A 19,141-nucleotide genomic window follows, 5' to 3' on the forward strand; every position below is an offset into this window, starting at 1 on the left:
ATTTTAAAGATTTTTTGGGGTGGAGATTACCATGGCTATAAGATCCAGTATATTATATTAACTTTCTTTGAACTGTAGTGGTAGAATACAAGACAGAGTATGTAGTAAATATCTGTAACTCATTCCATTCCATAAAATGTTAGAGATTTATGTAATCTTATTTTTTTTTCTCAAAGTGACTGCTCATTTTATGTGGGAAGTACCCATAATTACATTTCCGCTTTATGATTTTTGGGGGACTGGGGAAAGTAGCGTGGGCTACTTTTGTGCATCCTAAAAACCTGCTAAAGAGAGTTCGCCGTCTGTCTCCACTATGCATGGAGTCACAGAAATTATGGCTGGAATGGATCTTCAAAACCTGTAAGTCAAACTCCTTCTCATTATGGAGATGAAAATGAGGTGCAAGGAGGAGGAAAAGGATTGAGACAGAATGAGAAGACTTCAAGACTCCTGGTTCTCGGTGACGTGCATTCCTTCACTGAATTTCCAGCAACACTAATTATTGTGTTAATGGAGCATCAAGCTGCCTGGAGCTCTACAATCCAGGCCACAAGAGAGTCTGATCCATATATGCCAATGAAAACCTCTACCAGTGGTTCCCTACTATGTGCTCTAGACACATGAGCATCTGTCAATTATTTGCAAAACCATGTATGCCCCCAAATATTGCTAATTGGATCTTCATATAGCTAGCAAAATGCAACAGGATTCATACATACATACATATATATACACATACAGATGTGTATATATATATGCAGATATACATGTTTATAGATATAAATATACACAATATTGCTGGATTAATATAGTGACTCTCACTTCAAAAAGAGTAATGCCATCAACCTAACTTCTTTTTCTCTCAGTTTCATTATCTACAACATGATACTTTTACCTCTTTTGTAAAGTTTTTGTTAGAATTAAATAAGAAAGCTTAGAACAATCCTTAGCTTAGATTCATCATTCAATAAAAATTAGCTTTTCGAATTAGAAATGACATTTAGGAGTGTTACAGACTTACAGGATACAAAATCAGCATACAAAAAATTAATAGTTTTCTTATACACCTATAATAAATTTGCTGAAATCAAATCAGGAAAACAATCCTATTCACAATAATACCCTTCCACCCACAAAATAAAATACCAGAAATAAAATTAATGAAGGATATGAAAAAGCTCTACAATGAAAATTATAGAATACTGAAGAAAGAAATTGCAAAATACACTATAATAAGAAAAGACCGCTTCTGTTCATGGATAGGATGAATTAATATTAAAATGGCCACATTACCAAAAGCAATACACAGATTTAATGCCATCCTCATGAACATATCAATGGCATTCTTCTCAGAACTAGAAAAAAATCAATGCTGGAGACATATTACAGAATTATAGTAACAAACACTGCATTGTACTGCAGCATATGTGTGGCCCATTAATGACTCATGAAATCAATTCTGTGAATCATAATGAACAACTTTTTAAAATAAAATAAAATATAAAATATCCAAAAGTTTTGTGTAGACCCTTGGCCTAAATTGTGCATGTTTCAAGGAATTTGGAGGTACATTTTAATGTACAAGAAAAGTATTTGATGGAAGGGATAGGATGAGTAAAATATATATATTGGCAAAGGGATGATTTGCTACCTTTGCATGCAGCTGTCACTTAGTGTTCACAGCAAGTATACTGTTGTGCAGTATAGCTTGATATTAACATGACTCTCAGCGAGATGAAAAATCTGAGATAGTCAACTCAGTTCATTTGCAAACTTTGAGTTCATTTTTTGGAAAGATGGTACCTATATTTTTTCTTTCTTTGAGTTAGCAGCAATTATTATACTTTATGCAAACTAGAATAAATTACTGTTAAAATGGATCATGTCTTTATAAAAAGAAAAAGGATAATGAATGAAATATATAGAAAATGTGTTCTGGATCTGTAATTATAAAAGTTGACAATACTGAGCAAAATATTGACTGTAATCTTCCAACTTCAACTTCATTTGAATCACATTTCAAAAAGGAAAAAGTAAGTACAAAATATTATAATGAAGATTACTTAAAATATGGTTTTATCAAATGTGAAAAACCTTTTGAAAATGATAGACCTCAGTGTGTTATTTGTAATAATATTCTTGCAAATGAAAGTTTAAAACCTTCAAAATTAAAAAGATACTTAGAAACTCAGCATACTGAACATTTGATATAAGCCTCTTGAATATTTCCAAGGAAGAAAAAAGACATAAAGATATCAACACATTTTTTCTTCATTGGCCTACTGCTAATGGGGAGAAGATCTTATTGTCATCATATTTTCTTACCAATCAAGAAAAGGTTCAGACAACTGTTGAAGAAAATTGTCCTTCCAGCATGTTTGGTATATTATAATTTTGATGATAATTCAGCTGATAAATTAAAAACTATGCCTATGCAGAAGACAGTCTAAAGGAAAAGAGAGAAAATTAGTGGGGGTGGGAGGATTCCATCAAAATAGAAGGTCAGTGGAAGAGAAAGAGGGGGGTGGTGGGGAGGGAGGAGAGACAAGAAAAGGGAATAACAAATATGAATATGCCACAGTGAGTCTCAGCATTATGTACATTCATAATACTTTTTTTTTAAGAGCTGTAGGAAAATAGCAAAAAGTCAATAGAGTAAAGGAAATAGGGGGATGGAGGAGAGGAAGGTAAGGGGAAGTAATGGAACCTGAAAACAAAACAAAACAAACAAAAAACCTGTACTTAGTGATAAACAATATCTCTTGGAAATTGGACTATTGCAGTACATTTAGAAACAACACTTATTATTTGGTTACAATCTGGTGTAAATTTTGCAATCCAGCTGGATGGAAACACTGATATTGGAAGTTACACAGCCCTTCTAGTTTATGTTAGATTTTATGAAGGATTTTTTTGTACCTTTTAAATTTAAACTCACATCCAAGTGAATTTGATACAGAAATATGAAAGCGCATTGTGGGTCAATATAAATTCAACTGGAAAAACTATAAAGTAATTACAAGTGATAGACCAGCAAGAATAACTGGAAAACATAGCAGAGCAATTAAAAAGTTGCTGGGAGTTACTAATAATGGTGCTGTGTGGAATCATTGTTTCATAAGTCATGAAGCTTTAGCATCCAGAGAAATTCCATTAGAGTCTCAAGGTAGAATTGGAAAATGCAGTAAATGCTGTTAATGTTATTAAAGGAAGCTCACTGAATAGCTAGCTTCTTGAGACAGTTTGTTCATAATTGGAACTAATCATATGCATGTACTGCATCATCCCAAAGTTTGTTGGTTTTCTCAAGTGAAAATATTAACCAGGGTTTATGAACTCAGGAATGAGATACAGAACTGTCTGTAATCCCATCATTTTAGGAGTCTGAGGCAGAAGAATGGCAAGTTCAAAGCCAGCCTCAGCAACTTAGCCATGGCCTAGCAACTTAGTAAGACCTTGTCTCAAAATAAAATATAAAAAGGGATGGGGATATGGCTCAGTGGTTAGGAGACTCTGGGTTCAATTCCTGGTACCCACCTCCCCCCAAAAATAATAATTTAGCAAATTTTTTGAAGATGATATTTGGGTAATAAAATTGTCATACTCAAATGATATTTTTGACATTTTTAATGAGGTGAGTTTAAAATTATAGGAGAAAACAATGATGTATTTCAACATGCTGAATATATCCAAACATTCCAAAAGACATTGTTATGGCATGCAAGGCTTAAAAGCTACTACGTGTTCCCAAGGTTTTTACAACATATTGAAGAGAATATTGTTAAGGAAAGAAATTAAATTAGAGATATTGTTGTTTCTTACTTCTCTATCTCAAACTTTCAACCATTTATTTCCAGTAGAGAAATTTGAGACACTGAGGGAAAACAGTTGGTAAAAAATCTATTTGCTTTTTTTGGGGTCTGGGGTTATGGCTCAGTGGTAGAGTACTCGCCCAGTATGTGTGAAGCCCTGGGTTCAATCCTCAGCACCATATAAAAATAGACAAATAAAATAAAGGTATTCTGTGTAACTACAACTAAAAATAAATATTAAAAAAAGATCTATTTGCTTTTTGAAACCCTGAAGCAAAAATTGGGCTAAACTTAGTGTCTGGAGAAGAAAATGAATTACTGCAGCTTAGTTCTTCATATATACTGGCAAACAATTATGAAACCTTAGTTTTTTTTGTTTTGTTTTGCTTTGTTTTTCCTGGTGGTGCTGGGGATTGAACCCAGATCCTTGTGGATGTTTGGCAAGCACTCTACCAACTGAGCTATATCCCCATTCCTGAGACCCTAAGTTTATCAGCATTTCAGAAGATATTCCTTTGCTAGGTAGAAGGAGTATCCTGCTATTACTACTATTCATGAGAACTAATTAGTGTGAGCTGGAGTTTTCAATTTAACCCAGTTAAAATCAAAGGAAGAAATGGGCTGAATGGCACGGTAGGTATGTAAATAGTGTTATCTTCTGTGCTCCTGACTGGAAGGAGCTTTTGAACAGGAAAACACATTCATCACATTAAATAAAATCTTACTTAGCTTTTGTTCTTGTATTATTTAATGTTATTTTGTAATATTTTCTATTTCATATAAATGTTAATGTGATATTGTATGTGACAACTTTGTTATGTTTTACAGTTGCTATATTTAAATATTAATACAATCAAGTGATTCTATGTTCATTGAAAAAAGAGACAAAAAGAAAAAAGGATTTTTTGCTACTTGTAGGAAAATGAATGGAACTTGATACTATTAGATTAAGTGAAATAAGCCAAAATCAGAATGCCAAGGGTCATTTGTTTTCTCTCTTATGTGGAAACTGGAGAGGGAAAAGGAAAACCAAAATGTATGTGTGTTGGGGTGGGTGTCTCATGAAAATGGAAGGAAAATCAGTAGAGGAAAGGGACCCGAGGGTTAGAATAGAAGGAAAGGGGAAATACTGGGGAATGATATTGGCCAAATCATATTGTTATATTGTGAATTTTATGAATATGTAACAACGAATCCCACCATTATGTACAACTATAATGTACCAATAAAAATACGGAAAAAAATACAAACATAATAAATGCTGGAGGGAATGCAAAGTAAAAGGAACAATTTTAGACTGTTGGTGGGATTGTAAATTAGTACAGTGACTATGGAAATCACTATAGAGTTTCCTCAAAATACTAGGAATGGAACCACCATCCATGGAAGAATAGATTAAGAAATGTGGTATATATATGCACAATAGAATTTTACTAGGCGACAAAAAGAATAACATTATATCATTTTCAGGAAAATGGATGGACCTTGAAGGCATTATGTTAAGTGAAATAAACTATACTCAGAAAGTCAAGAGTCATATGTTTTCTCTCATACGTGGAAACTAGAGAAGAGAAAGGAAAATCAAGGTGTGTGTTGATGAATGAAGATAGGAGGACCAGTAGAGTAGAAGAAGGAGATCAGGAGTGGGGAGCCGGGGCAGGAATGGAGAAATACTAGGGAGTGATAGTGACCAAATTATATTGTTTTATTTTGTGCATGTATAAATATGCAACAACAAATCCCATTATTATTATTATTTTTTCCCATTATTATTTTTAAGTATAGTGCATCAGTAAAATATGGAAATAAAACCAAAAAGAGTGACATACAATAATTTCATGAGCCTGTACATTTAGCTTCTGTAGTTATTGAGGAACTATTGGCATGATTTTAAAGCCAATTTTATTTTTTTAAAGAATTATGATTATTTGCAACAGATTCCATCTTACAATTTTGTTCTGTTCATGACATCATCAAAATTAACTTTCATTATTTGCATACTTCTAATAGTATGGACTGGGTAATATGATCAGTATGGTAATATGCATTAATATATAAATAAAAATTTTTAGATATTTCCTGTGAGTCTCCAAACTAAGTGATATTGTATTGTAAACCTTCCTGTCAAGTGGTATCAGTTGTAGCATAAATGGTGATATATTCTTGTATACCTGTCACCAGGTCTGCACACATATAATTACTGTTTCCTCTTAAATACAATTCCAGGACACAGTCCATTCTTGACCAAAACAGCAGGTGGTGTACAACTGTACATATTTATTTTACATAATTTGTAAAATAACAGAAAAATATAAAAATGTTACTTATTAAAAAAGGTGTTACAAATTTAATAGCAACTGTTAGTCATGCATTAAAAAATGAAGAGTTTCCCAAATTATAGCAAATAAAGATTAAAAATATGTTTTGAGGAATGCCATTGGGATTTTGATCAGAATTTCATTAAATATGTATAAAAATATGTTTTGATATTAAATAAGGCTATTTATTTGCAAAATATTTAGAAATACAGCTTTAGTTACTTTGCTTCTTACAAATAAAATCTGATTTCTGACCATGGTATTTGAAACAGCAATTTTTACTAGTGTTTCCTATGTACCTTTACTGCTTTATTTTCTGTTATACATCTGCTTCCAATATAGTACATGATTTATATTTAATTTTATTTACATTTAATACATTATTAGTTAAGTTTAAATATGTCTCCTCTTCCTTTTATCTTCCCTCAACAGAATGCAAACACCACGATGGTCTATCCTATTCCTTTTGTTCATTTCAGCATTTCGAAGAATGAAAGCAAACATAGCATATATTGAATAAAAATATTTGCTGAATTCAGTAAGTCCAGGATAAATTTTAGAAACAGGTTGGAATCATGCAACTTGGGCCTATTCTTCTTGCCACTTCAGCATAATACTAGTCTAAAAATTTCTAGCAGACTGTGCATATTTCATAGCCCTTAGGGTTGGACTTGTCTGTCCAGGAGTCACCTGTTGCTTCTGCAAGAGTGACAGCATGCAGCGAGACTGGTTTATCACTAGTTTGTAGTGATCATGGATCAAAATGGAAAATTAGGTTTCTCAAGATTCAGATTTATTTTTAAAAGACATAATTCACTTAGTCTATTTTTATTTGATATTGGTTATTGTATTTTGAAAATATAGAAATGTATGAAGAAAATTGACACACCTTACAATGCAACCAAATGGAAATCCATCTCTAGATTTGAAAATTATAAACAGAATAAAATGTGTATGTGTGTGTGTGTGTGTGTGTGTGTGTGTTTGTGGAAATGAAACCTGGGTTCTTGTATACCTGTCATCAGGTCTGCACATATATAATCACTGTTTCCTCTTTTTTATAGGATATATATATATATATATATATATATATATATATATATATATACATATGTATATGTATATATATATAAATTAAATATATATATATATATCTCAAAGGAGAAGATAGGATATTTTATACCTTATGGATGAGGTATTGGATTTAATCATTATCCTTTCTGTGGGCATTCAGTACACATGCTGCAGTATCTTGATAATTATATCTTGGCATATACTTATTGTATGTCCATGGAGCCAGCAAGTGTATCACTAGCAATAGAATGGTTCAGTCAAGTGATTTATAAATTTCAAATTATTAATACTGCCAAATTGCCCTACGGATATATAGCTCCCTCAAGTGTCTTAGAGGCTGAGCTTCTGATTGCATTTTAACAGGATTAGTTTATGTTTCTGAATTGTGATGAAAGGATACTTTGATAAAAATAAAATGGGGTTAATCATTTCATAAATCTTGGTTACAAGATATCAAGGGTAGATAAGAAGTGTTTTGCCAATATGCTCAGAAATGAGAGCATTTCTTATTAATAAATCAGTACCCTTTTTGAAGTCTTCTACAAGCTGAGAGAAAAATGATGGAATAAAAGTAACCAAATCGATTGGCATATGGCTGAATATGTCCTTCAATTTAAAATGGAATCCATACATATTTAAGTGTCCATTCTGTGCTGCTGGACAGTACATAGAAATAGAAACCATTATCACTGTCTGGGGATGGTTGAGGGACCTAGATATTTTTCCTGTGAGTTTCCTGGTCCCCTACTCCCTCCCTTCCCAGTACTATTCATGCTTTTTATCCAAGCTTTTTCATCCAACTCATAGATAAACTGCTATATCCCTAAGCTTTTTCAATAATAAAAATGAGAATCTCCTCTAAAGATCACTCTACTCACCTGCTGATTGTGGTTTCCTAGTAAACAACTCACGTCTTGTTTTTTCTTAGCATCCCAGAATGACTGGGTCAAGAATCACCAGAAAGAATCTAGGTTGGGATGAGACTGAATGGTGTGAGTCCTAAATACCTAACCTGAGTTCCAGATTGAGTGTTTTTTTTCTTTTTCTCACTGGCTTTTATCAGGGCCCTTGGGAGCTGAGGGTCCTAAACAATGTGAAGCTTCTCTGTCAAACATTAGACCCATTAGAGATATCCCGCCTTTACCACCCCCATTGTTGAAATTAAGTTCTTCTCATACAGAAAAGTTTTCAGTAAGAAAACCTAAACTCAAATGAGAGTACCAGGGTTCTCAAGATGATGGATTAGCGTGAGGCAGCATTTCTCTTAGCTCAGCTACCCAGAACTCAAACAGCAGGAATAACACATCTCCCCAAGGTCTAAAGAGAAAATTCCTGATTCTGAAGGGCCTGTCTGCCTTAGCCTATCCAGAGACTATTTTACTCATTAATAAGATACATATTAAATAACAAAAAACAAAAAACCCAAAAAGCCTCTCCACTGGTTCGAGATCCAGGATCCATCCTGAGACTGCAGGGTGACAGAGCCTAAGGGAACTGGAAACCCACATCCATGATTTTGCGCTTCACCCTATGAAAACAGATTAGAAGCAGGAGAAAGCTGGGCTCTCCCCAGCTCCATGATCCCAGAGGCTCCTGGGGACTGAGGGACTAGTTACAGTGGGTAGAAGTCAGAAGGTTCGAAGAGGGTGTGAGGGCATTTTGCCTCCAGCTTGCCCAGCCAGCCTGTCCAGCACCCACCAGGTTCCTGGGGCCCACCTAGGGCCAGCACTTGGCCAGGACCCAGTACAGCCTGGTCCCCTGCTCCGTCCCTTCCCAGTACAGGGTCCACCACTCCCTGAGTCCAGTCCAGAACCCAGTAGGTCCCTCCAGCTCTCCAGAGTCCCCAATCTCTCCTTGGGCCCATCACTTGCAGCTTTGTGGCCTGCCCACAGGTCATGGCACCCAGCCTTGATCCGCCCTATTGCAGAACAGATGACAATAGCACCTGACTACTGCAAAAGGAAGCTGAGAAACTTGAACTCCAATAGAAACAAACTGTTCAATTTTTCATCAAGATCTTTCTTTTCTCTTTGCTCACATTTCTACTATTTTTGAAATCAACTATTTTTCATGCATCAGTTATGTGCCACCTGATGTTTTGGTCAAGAACAGACTGTGTCCTGAAATTGTACTTAAGGTGGCCCAGTAAGAATTTATCACCATTTGTGCTGTAACTGATACCACTTGGCAGGCAGCTTTACAACACAGTATCACTTAGTTTGGAGACTCACAGGAAATATCAAAAATGGGATGTCTGAATATTATATTTCAGTTTTGTTTTTCATTCTTTCATTTATACCTTTTTCTTTTTATTTTTAAACTTAAAATTTTTTTATTTTATATATATTTCTCTCATGTATCTGTTTCCCTTGATTCTCTCTTTTCCTGCTAAAAATCAACCTCAATTATTCCCTCTTCCACTCTTATAATTTTTTACTTCTATCCTCTCTCTTCCTTCCTCATAAACATCCCATCCTACACCACTCCTGTTCTTTCTTTGTCAACCATCTGAAATTGTAAACCCTTTTGCAAACTCACTGGTTTTATCGTAGACAATAACTAAGCACTTCATTTCTGTTTATTGGGACAATACTGTAGGTGTCGTAGGAGGGGCTATTTGGTTTATGGGTATATATAGCATGAAAAAACAAGGGAACAAATCGTCCCAAACCAACCAAGATGCACCAACAATAGAGACCAAGGACACCACAGTGGAAAAAAATGTCAGAGAAGGAGTTTAGAATGTACAAACTTGAACTTCTCTGTGAAGTAAAGGACCATGTAAGGAGTGAAATTGAAGAGAAAATTCAGGAGGTAAAAGAATACTTCAGTGAAGAGATAGAGATTCTGAAAAGAAACCAAGCAGGCAAAGATATCCACAGACCCAAATTAAAAGATGGGAAAAAACATATCACTCACATGGATTGACTAAACAAGCAATACCATAAACACTTTATCCTAATATCAGATATAATGGACTTTAAGCCAAAGTTACTCATAAGGACATTTCACACTGCTTAGGAGAATTACATATCAGCAAGACATAACAATCATACATATTTATGCTCCAAACAATGGAGCGTATACATAAATCAAACAAATCCTTCTCAATTTCAAGAACCAAAAGGACCACAGTACAATAATCCTGGGTGACATTAATACACTTCTCTCACTACTGGATAGATCCTCCAAATAAAAACCACACACAAAAAAACTACAGAACTAAATAATACAATCAATAATTTAGACTTAACAGACATATATAGACTATTTCATCCATTAACAAGTGAATACACTTTCTTCTCAGCAGCACATGAATCCTCTAAGATAGACCATATCTTATGCCACAAAGCAATTCTTAGCAAATACAGAGAGAGAGAGAGAGAGAGAGAGAGAGAGAGAGAGAGAGAGAGAGAGAGAATACTCTGAATACTATCAGATTATAGTGGAATGAAATTAGATATGATAAAATTTTAAAAATAGAAGATATTTTAATGCCTAGAGACTAAATAATATGCTATTGAATAACAAATGGATAGCAGAAGAAATCAGGGATGAAATAAAAAATACTTAGAGGTAAATGAGAATACTGATACAATATATCAAAATCTCTGAGATACTGTGAAGGTAGTGCTAAGAGGAAAATTTATTGCATTAAGCTCATCCATTAAAAGAATAGAAAGTCAATAAATAAATGACCTAACATTACATCTCAAAGCCCTAGAGAAAGAACAAATCAACACCAAAAGCAGTAGAAGACAGGGAATAATTAAATACAGAGCTGAAATCAATGAAATTATAACAACAACAACAACAACAAACAACTCTAAATATTGACAAAAAGTTGGTTCTTTGAAAAGATAAATAAAATTGATAAACTCTTAGCCATGCTAATGAAGAGAAAGAGAAAAATTCAAATTACTAAAATTCATGCTGAAAAATGAAATATGAAAACAGACACTAGTGAAATACAGAAGATAATCAGAAATTATTTTGAAAGTCTATACTCCAATAAAAAAGAAAATCTTGTAACATCAACAAATTTCTAGAGACATATGACCTACTCAAACTGAATCAGTAGGTCATACACCCTTTAAACAGATCAATTTCAAACAATGAAATAAAAGATGCCATCAAAAGCCTACCAATTAAGAAAAGCCCAGGACTAGACAGATTCTTAACTTAGTTTTACAAGACCTTCAAAGAAGAATTAACATCAGTATTTCTCAAATTATTCCATTAAATAGAAAAAGAGGAAACTATTCAACTCATTCTATGAAGCTAGTGATATCGTCCTGATAACAAAACCAGATACCAAAACCAGGTAAGGACACATAAAGGAAAGAAAACTTTAGACCAAAATCCCTGATGAACATAGATGCAAAAATTCTCAATAAAATTATGGCAAATTGCATTCAAAAACATATCAAAAAGATTCAAATGGGGTTAATCCCAGGGATGGAAGGTTGGTTCAACCTATGGAAATCAATAAATGTAATACATCACATCAATAGACTCAAAGACAAGAATCAGATGATCATAACGATAAATGCAGAAAAAACATTTGACAAAATATAACACCCATTTGTTCTCAAAACACTAGAAAAACTAGGGATAGTAGAAATATACCTCAACATTTTAAAAGCTATATATGCTAAACCCAAGGCCAACATCATTCTAAATGGAGAAAAATTGAAAATATTTCCTCTAAGAACTGGAAGAAGACAAGGATGACCTCTGTCACTACTTTTATTCAACATTGTTCTTGAAAGTCTGGCCAGAGCAATTACACAGAAGAAAGAAATTAAAGGGATATGAATAGGAAAAGAAGAACTCAAACTATCACTATTTGCCAATGACATGATTCCATATTTAGAATATTCAAAAAAAAATACATCATAACACTTCTAGAACTAATAAATGAATTCAGCAAAGTAGCAGGATATAAAATCAACACTTATAAATCAAATGCACTTCTATATATCAGTGATGAGTCCACTGCAAAAGAAATTAGGAAAACCATTCCATTCACAATAGCCTAATAAATATTTGTTAATCTAACAAAAGAGGTGAAAGACCTCTACAAAAAAATTACAGAACACTAAATAAAGAAATTGAAGAAGATGTTCAAAGACAGAAAGATCTCTCATGATCTCAGATAAGCAGAATTAACATTCTCCAAACTACCAAAAGCATTATACAGATTTAATGTAATCCCTATTAAAACCTCAATGACACTCTTCATAAAACAAGAAAAAGCAATCACAAAATTCATTTGGAAATATAATAGACCCAGAATAGCCAAAGCAATACTTAGCAAAAAGAGCGAAGCAGGAGGCATCACAATACTAGACCTTAAACTATAGTACAGAGCCAAAGTAACAAAAGTGGTATCGTATTGGTATCAAAACAGACACATAGACCAATGGTACGGAATAGAAGACAGAGACAAACCCACATATATACAGTTAGTTATCTCATACTAGATATAGGTTATAAAAAAATACTTTAGAGAAAAGATAGCCTCTTCAATAAATGGTGCTGGAACAACTGAAAATCCATAGGTAGCAAAATAAAATTAAACCCCTTTCTCTTACCCTGCACAAAAGTCAACCTGAAGTGGATCAAGAACTTAGACGCTAAAACAAGAGATCCTATGCCTAATAGAAGAAAAAAGTAGACTTAGATTGTCAGCAGGTCAGCTTAGGAACTGACTTCCTTAACAAGACCCTAAAGCACAAGAGGTAAAATCAAGAATCAATAAGTGGGATGGAATCAGACTAGAAAGCTTCTTCACAGAAAAGGAAGCAATCAATAATGTGAAGAGAGAACCTACAGAATGGGAGAAAATGTTTACCACATGCATCTCAGATAGAGCATTAATACAAAGAACTAAAAAAAAAAAAACTTAACACCCCCAAATAAATAAATAAATAAATAACCCAATCAATAAATAGACTAAGGACCTGAATAGACATTTCACAGAAAAAATACAATTGATAAACAAACATATGGAAAAAAATGTTCCATATCTCTAGAAATTAGAGAAATGCAAATCAAAACTACACTGAGATTTCATCTCACTCCAGTCAGAATGGCAATTATCAAGAACATAAGCAACAATTAATGTTGGCAAGGATGTGGGGGAAAAGGTACACTCATACATTGCTGGTGGGACTGCAAATTGGTGCACCACTATGGAAAGAGGTATAGAGATTCCTCAGAAAACTTGGAATGAAACCACCATTTGAGCCAGTTATCCCACTCCTCAGCATATATCCAAAGGACTCACAATCAGCATACTACAGTGATGCAGCCGCATCAATGCTTATAGCAGCACAATTCACACTAGCTAACCTATGGAACCAACCTAGGTGCCCTTCAACAGATGAAAAGATAAAAGAAAATGTGGTATATATACACAATAGAATACTACTCGACCTTAAGGAAGAATGAAATTATGGCATTTGCTGGTAAATGGATGGAGCTGGAGAATATCATGCTAAGCAAAATAAGCTAAAACCAAAAATCCAAAGGCTGAATGTTGTCTCTGATATGTGGCTCCTAATTCACAATAAGGTTGGGCGTGGCTAGGAAAGAATAATGTTTGGATTAGACAGAGGGGGGAGTCAAGGGAGGCCAAGGGATATGGAGGTAGGAAGGAATGTAGAATAAATTGGACATTATTACCCTATATTATTACCCTATGTGCATATATGATTACATTACATGTGTTACTCTATATCATGTACAAGCAGAAGAATGAGAAGTTATACTCTATTTATGTATGATGTGTCAAAATGCATTCTACGGTCATGTATAACTAATTAGAATTTTAAAAAGAATATATTCATAAAAAAAAAGAAAATCTAAACTCATGTTTGTTGTTGTTGTTGCTTATGTGTGGTCAGCATGGAAATGACTGGCAGGAGTGGAACTGGAAGAAATTATCAGTTCTCAGTTTTCAGCAGATATTATCTGTTTTAATTTACAAAAGCTTGAAGGTATAGGTAGATTTTATTTCAATTATCATCAAAAACTGCAAGAACAGAACCTATGTAAGATATTTTGATCTCTTCTTTAGTTATAAGTATTCTGAGGCAATTTAGAAAACATTATAAATTAAGATGGTAACATTAAAACTTGCTTGATGAGGTGAAAAAGAAGAGCTAGTTATAGCTTTTCATTTAAAAATACTTTGTAGTTATGGATAAAAATTGTTTTGTGTTAGGAAAATTTTTATTCAAATAAAAGTTTTTTTTTTTGTTTAAACAGCTCACCACATGTTTCCTTATTTATTAATTTCTAAAATCTCTAGATATTTTGGAGGTAGCTAGTGTTCATGCTGGCATTTTACCCACTTGTTTACAATTGTCATACAACAGGAATCAGATGTTAAGTGACTGGAGGGAGAGTTAGGAATCATCTTCGGCTTCAGGGCTGTGGGAGAAGAGCAGCAATTCTGCAGTCTTCTCATTTCTGTTGTCCCCTCCTGAACTCTCTAAAATTCAGTTATCTCATTCAACCATGAAACTGGCTTTGTGAGCAGTAGAGAATTCTAGTTCAGAAGAAGGTCCTCCTTATTCTAGCCTGTTAGCTTCTGTTGTCCTTGACTCACATGAGCCATGTGTCCACAAGGCAGTTCAGCACATCTAACCTGACACATTTCAAAGGATGCTTTGGTTTATTCCCAATTGTGGGTTCTTCCTGTTCATCTTCTTGTAAACTTTTCAAATCTCTTATTTCCTATTTTTATTTTTGTACATGCCCCAGGGGCTCAAAAAATTATATTTACCATTGCTAGAGTAGGCTAGGGAGTCTAGGCACACGATTGACCTTGGTTAAAGAATGTGTTTGCTTCACTTTTAGCTGTAGTTTAACTCACAGAGAAACTCGATCTTAAATGTCCTCTGAGAGGACATTTTAAAAAAATGAACATTTGGTGTTTTTTTTTGTTTTAGATTTAAACAAAGGAATTTCTTGGTTTGAAAGAAAGATAAGTAATTTCTTGGTTTGAAAGAAAGATAAGTAATTTCTTGGTTTGAACGAAAGTACATTTGAGTGAAGTACTTTCATACATGGAAGAGTTTGTTAAAATCATGATCTGTGATTTTGAAATATTAAGATTAAAAATGAAATAATCAGGTCACTCACCTTTAAATAGAGTTTGTGAGGTCCAGGGTCTTAATCTGCAAATAACTGAGGAAATAATAGGTATGCACAGTGAAGCGGGTTTCTATGATAATCCAAACAAGGTTCCTTTCCCTATTGCTAGCGAATACAAAGTAGCACTGTGTATCCCAGAGACCAACGATAACCCAGGGCATTGCCAAAATAAACATTATGTTGAAACTTGGACTTTGTAAGTGAATATTCCAGTCAGGACTTAACCCTGAAACCCTAAGCATGATATATCATACAGGGTCCTGGATATTCACATTCAAGGTTATTGCAAAAACTTGCTACCACGGAAAAAATAAATCTTCGAAACTATTTTTAAAAACCTTACAAAATAATTGCTTTTCATTCCTTTCACCAAAAGACATGTGACCATTTAATTAACACATGTATTGTTTTTTATTATAGCATACTTATTGAGATTTAAAATTTATTATTTGTAAACAATATGATTGTTTAGGAAAAAAAATTCACAAGAACTGAAAGACAAGCCTTAGAATTAATAAATGAATTTAGTTAGATTGCTGGATACAAGTTCATTAGAAAACATGTTTCTATACACCCACAGAAACAAATATGAAATATAATTTCCACTAGAGAGATGCAAAGTCAGCAGCCAGTAGAATGAGTCTAAATGGGGCTGCTGATTAACCTGAGCCATGGGAAGGACTGAGAAATGAGATAGTGGTACGCCACTGCACAGGAAAAGCACAGGCAGAAAGAATGGAAGATGGTATGGCAAAGTTTTTGACAGGGAGTACAAATGTCTGATCCAAATACTAGAACTGACCAGGAATCAGCTGTGAATATTGCATCTTTTCAATGATGTATTTGGTTTCCCCATCTTGGGTGCCAAGAATAGTTAAATAATATATCCCATTCATGAGGCCTTTCCTAGAGCAGGGGTTTGTAAACTACAAATCAGTGAGTCAAAACTAGCCTGCTGCCTGTTTTCATAAATAATGTCATATTGGATTAAAGTCTCACAATTAGTTATAGCCTATCTGCTTTTGGACCACAACAGAGTGGAATAGTTGCAACAGACACTATATTTAGCCTGCAAGGCCTGAAATATTTACTAGCTGGTCCTATACAGAAAACGTTATTCTGGTCTGATAAATACAACCACAGTGTCCAGTTGGCTTTGGGAAGTAGGGGTGATTTTATTTGGGACTAAAGAGTGGGCTTCAGCGCTAGGAATCCAATACTTGTATGCAACTGTGCTGAGTTCTGCCCCTGGGTGTGCAAAGAATATAAACCCTCTCTAAACAACGTTTGGATATGTGTTGCTGAGAAACAAGCACGCTATGAAGTTTTCCAGCTGAGCTGTTTCAGCAACCACAGGGCTTCTGTAGTGTTGGCTGGTGACATGGAATACTCTTTCAAACAAAATACCCTATAGTTTCATAACATGGAAATTTGCTGGTGACCAGCCAGTAGAAAACGGCTATAATTGTAAAGGAGCAAAAGAGTGCAGAAGGATATTAGGGCCAGGACAGGGAAAGTTAAGATGGAGCAATTATCATTTTTTCCAGAAGGAGAATATGGAGTCTGTTACAAGCCAGTATTCCTCTTCTAATGATGATAGAATCACATCCACATGATATTTTCTGCCAAGAAAATAATACTAAATATAAGATAATAAACAGTGGAAGCTTCTGACTATCTGAAGGCCTTTTCACATGCTAAGTATTTGTATGTCAACTGTTTATTACAGCAACAAAATACTATCAATTCTCATTAGAACCAAGGCTAATGACCCCATTTATTTCATAAACCCACAGAGTGTACTTTGTCAGTTGATAAGTGAATAGATAAAGTGAAATGGAAAATTTAAACTATTTCACTTCTGGCAGTATATATACACACTGTGCATGCTGTCAAATATGGAGGAAATAGAATCTGCTTTGGACCTCAGGCTACCATGCTCTTTTTTCTTTATTATTAAAATTATTAGAGGTGTACTCTAAATAGAATAAATAAACTGCATATAACGTCTTGCTGTCTACTCCTCATTCAGTTCACTTTTTGCAATATGGGTTAAAAGAATAAGCAGCCTACATGAACTCTCTTAATTATCACCATTAACTCCCTAATTGCTTAACTGGATGACATCTTCTCAATTCACCACTGGCTTCCTAGACACTATATAAGGCTTGCAGTTATCTGAACACTGAGAAAACTCCTTTTTGGCTTCCATCTATGATTCTTTCCTTACACCCATGTGTGATTCTAACTTCAGTCTCTTTTCTTTAGTTAGTGACTTCATCTACTTCCATGGGTTCATGAATCACCTTTGTGTGGATTGTTTCTTAGTTTGCTGGTCTCAGTTTTCTAATGCTTATTAATAATATCCAAACTGTATCACAGTGATTGTATCATTTCCCCCCTATTTCTCTTCTCCTTTTAGATGCTAAATCTTGTTTATTTCTGAGTCGCCCTTGTTTATGCATTCCTCATCTTTGCTGCCTTACTACCATGTCTGTGACTCCAGCCCCATTCCAGCCCCTATGAACTCACTCACACCTTGAAGATTGTACCAGAGGCTTAACTGACATCTGAGCCTTTGGACTCCTGCATCCCCTCCTAACCTACTTTTCCAGCTTACTCACTTTGTATATCACCTCTAAGTTGTTAAACCCTACACAAAATCTCAACATTATTCTTTTAAGGAAGACACCAAATTAATAACAGCATCCCAATATCAATTATTTGAAACCCTTAGAAATTTGGTTCTATGATAACTTCTTTAGACTTATTTTTTCTCCTTTCTTTTGCATACTCTACCATCTGGGAAAAATCACATAACTTGTTGGTCCTCAAAATTGGCTATAGTTTCTCCTACCATTATATTTCTTTCTTAAATATTTTTCTTTTGTTTTTCCAATTTTTGAAATATTAGTGAATTGTATATCTCTTCTTCACATTCCATTCCAAAGGTTTCATTTTCAAACATTTTTTTTTTTTTTTATAATCCATAAGTGCTTTCACTCTTGAGATGAAATGCCATGTGATTCTTCCATCCTTGAAATTTATATAGCTCCTTTGGGGAGAACATTGATTATTTCCCAGTATTATGATCATTGCATATTACCTATTATCTTTTACTCCATCTAATAGATTCAAAGTTCCTTAACGATAAGGCCAAAATAATATTAATTTTCATATTTGATTAACACAAAATTGTACAAATATTTATTGAATTCAGTTGTATACATATAATGACTTTGTAGGAAAATTGCTGAATTCTACAATATGTCTAAACACATATACCCTTAGCCAACTTTTACCATGTTGGCTTGGCATAAGAGACAACAATCGTTTTGGCAGCAGACTATTTAAAGAATTATTTTTATTTGTATATCTGTTGAATTTTGAACAAAATGATAATATTAGATGTAATAAATCCTTTGACAATTCATTGAAATTAAAAATAAACTTCTATGTAGGCTCTGTGTTAGTCTGTTTTCTGTTACTATAATAAAATACCTGAGGTAAATTATAATGAGAGATTTATTTTGGTTCAGAGTTTTGAATGTTCTAGTTTATGATCAATTAGTTCCATTGCCTTGGGTCTGTGGTGAAGCAGTTCATCATAGAAGGAGCATGTGGTGAAGCAAAACCAATCACATCACAAGCTGGGGAGAAAGTAAAGGAAAAGGCCACAATTCTTTCAAAGGCATAACCTCTCTGACCCAGTCAGTACCTCCTGAAAAATCCCACTCAACCACTCTATCATCTCATAGTAATGCTATCCTG

At 34.1% G+C, this 19,141-nt stretch overlaps 1 protein-coding gene across 2 annotated transcripts in view; it reads right to left on the reverse strand.

The window, feature by feature from the left end:
* The window catches only part of C6 (complement C6), a 76,021-nt gene extending 60,548 nt beyond the window's left edge, over positions 1-15,473 (reverse strand). For both annotated transcript variants that reach the window (XM_071611890.1, XM_027936268.3), the window contains exon 1: positions 15,359-15,473. The gene's annotated coding sequence lies outside the window, so the exon portion shown is untranslated. The remainder of the gene's footprint in view (positions 1-15,358) is intronic.
* Between the last annotated feature and the right edge of the window lie 3,668 nt (positions 15,474-19,141).

Source organism: Marmota flaviventris, chromosome 5 (assembly GCF_047511675.1).
Source record: "Marmota flaviventris isolate mMarFla1 chromosome 5, mMarFla1.hap1, whole genome shotgun sequence".
NCBI lineage: Eukaryota > Metazoa > Chordata > Mammalia > Rodentia > Sciuridae > Marmota > Marmota flaviventris.